The sequence below is a fragment of the Clupea harengus genome, chromosome 25 (genome assembly GCF_900700415.2).
Source record: "Clupea harengus chromosome 25, Ch_v2.0.2, whole genome shotgun sequence".
In the NCBI taxonomy this organism is placed as follows: domain Eukaryota; kingdom Metazoa; phylum Chordata; class Actinopteri; order Clupeiformes; family Clupeidae; genus Clupea; species Clupea harengus.
The window spans coordinates 3,001,689-3,004,834 of record NC_045176.1 but is presented as its reverse complement, the minus strand read 5'-3'; positions in this window follow the sequence as shown (position 1 = coordinate 3,004,834).

The window sequence follows — 3,146 nt, the reverse complement described above, 5'->3', positions numbered from 1 at the left end:
AGTACACACAGACACACTTAACCTCACAAGTACACACAGACACACTTAACCTCACAAGAACTGCATACTCACTGACACACTGTTATGTGTTCTTAGGAGCGGATCTAACAATTGCACTTATCACCTTACACAGCCTCATAAAAAACATCTACATAAAGACACATACACATTCACACACACCACACACAAGTACACACACACACATACACATACACACAAACCACACACACACACACATTTTGTATTGATATGAGTCCAATCTGATCTGTTTGTGTTGAAATGAGTCTGATATGATCTGTTTGTGTTGATATGAGTCTGATATGATCTGTTTGTTTGTATTACTTGTTTGTTTGTATTGTCAACAAGTCCACATACAGACCCTCTCATCTTCTGCTATTCAATGCCGCCCTCTCTTTCTCTCTCTCTCCCTCTCTTTCTGTCTCCCTCTCTTTCTGTCTCCCTCTCTTTCTCTCTCTCTCCCTCTCTTTCTGTCTCCCTCTCTTTCTCTCTCCCTCTCTTTCTGTCTCCCTCTCTTTCTGTCTCCTTCACATTGCTGCTCTGCTTCCTTGTTTGCTGCTCCTCCCTCACTCTCTCTCTCTCCTTCACTCTCTCTCTCTCTCCCCCTCTCTCTCTCTCTCTCCTTCACTCTCTCTCTCTCTCTCCCCCTCTCTCTCTCTCCTTCACTCTCTCTCTCTCTCTCCCCCTCTCTCTCTCTCCTTCACTCTCTCTTTCCCCTACTCTCTCTCTCCCCCTCTCTCTCTCTCTCTGGATCAATCCCAATCTCAATCTCTCTCTTATTTCCCCACGTTCTGCCTGTTTCTCTTTTCTTCTGTCTCCGCTTCTCTCGATTCCTTTATCAAGCTCTAGATCTCTCTCCCTCACATACACTCTCTCAAATGTCCTCGCTCTCTCCCTCTCACTCACATTCACTCTCTCAAATGTCCTCGCTCTCTCCCTCTCACTCACATTCACTCTCTCAAATGTCCTCGCTCTCTCCCTCTCACTCACATTCACTCTCTCAAATGTCCTCGCTCTCTCCCTCTCACTCACATTCACTCTCTCAAATGTCCTCGCTCTCTCCCTCTCACTCACATTCACTCTCTCAAATGTCCTCGCTCTCTCCCTCTCACTCACATTCACTCTCTCAAATGTCCTCGCTCTCTCCCTCTCACTCACATTCACTCTCTCAAATGTTCTCTCTCTCTCCCTCTCACTACAAAAGATCAGAGAAGAACTACACGCCAACTCCAGGTTAACGCGGCAAAACACAACCGTGCTTGAAATTCTCACTGCCATGAATGGAGGCATTTGTGTCATGCTTGGTACTGACCAATGTTGCACATATGTCCCTGATAACACCCGAGATGGGAAAGACTTAGATCTGATCCTACAAAAGATGCAAAAAGTTGTCCAACAGAATGCCTGATGGGGAACAGGGCCTTCAAGGACAGAGCAAAGAGGCCTTGTTCGAATGTTATCTGAAGCCTAGGCGAGCTAATGACACACACACAGTCGACACCCACTATGTTGGCCTACAAATGCAAAGTATACAAATGTGTGATGAGAAATATGATGACATTTTAAATGATTAACTTATGGAGTGATGTTCAGTAAATGATCTCTGTTCCGAAAATCAATGTGATTAAGCTCAGAGTGATGATTTTGAAGTTATCCATTGAAATTGATAATTGACGAATTAAGAAAGATGATTTGTGATTGTGATTGTGATTTTGAATTATCCATTGAAACGGATAAAAGGAGGGACTGATGGAGATCATTTCCAAACACTGTTAATGACTTAAGAATATAATAATCAAGTGCCTTGTATTATTAATTACCTTATATGAATCATGTACTTATGTAAGCAGGAACATGGCTTTTCTGTGTTTCTGCGTGTGTGTAACTTAGAATATTAGGTGCCACTTAGTCTGCATATGTACAAGAGCATGTTTAGACCAGAAGTGATAAGAAGGTTCGAACTGTGCTTCTTCCGACCTTGCAAAACTTCCATCCTTGCCTCGGATATCAGAAATCCACCACGTGGTTATCTCGCATTCACTCTCTCAAATGTTCTCTCTCTCTCCCTCTCACTCACATTCACTCTCTCAAATGTTCTCTCTCTCTCCCTCTCACTCACATTCACTCTCTCAAATGTTCTCTCTCTCTCCCTCTCACTCACATTCACTCTCTCAAATGTTCTCTCTCTCTCTCACTCACATTCACTCTCTCAAATGTTCTCTCTCTCTCTCACTAACATTCACTCTCTCAAATGTTCTCTCTCTCTCCCTCTCACTCACATTCACTCTCTCAAATGTTCTCTCTCTCTCTCTCTCTCACTCACATTCACTCTCTCAAATGTTCTCTCTCTCACTCACATCCCCACACTTAGTCAGGATCATCTGCAGACGTCACTGAAATTACATATGTCAAACCATTTTAAAGAAATACACAAATACATCATAACATTCACTGTCTCAAATGTTCTCTCTCTCACTCTCATCCCCACACTTAGTCAGGATCATCTGCAGACGTCACTGAAATTACATATGTCAAACCATTTTAAAGAAATACACAAATACATCATAACATTCACTCTCTCAAATGTTCTCTCTCTCTCTCTCTCACTCACATTCACTCTCTCAAATGTTCTCTCTCTCACTCTCATCCCCACACTTAGTCAGGATCATCTGCAGACGTCACTGAAATTACATATGTCAAACCATTTTAAAGAAATACACAAATACATCATAACATTCACTCTCTCAAATGTTCTCTCTCTCTCTCTCTCTCTTACTCACATTCACTCTCTCAAATGCTCTCTCTCTCTCTGATGTTCCCTCTCTCTTTCTCCCTCCTCCCTTCTTCCTCTCTCTGTGTCTCTAAAGTGCCTCCCCAGGCTGGTGGCGTACAGGTCTTAAGTCCACTCAGGAGATCAGCACTGAAGATCACTCCTCTGTCTGACATCTGCTCTCTATGCTGGTTGTAGTGGTGAGTCTCCCAGGCAGCGTGCGTTAGCATTGTTAGCCTTGTAATGTAACCGGCATTGTCCACAGCCAGGCAACACGCTCGTACCTGAGCATCATAGCATCCTCTGGGCATGGTAGCTACACAGGGCCAGTGCACAGTCTAATCCAGAATGACTGGGA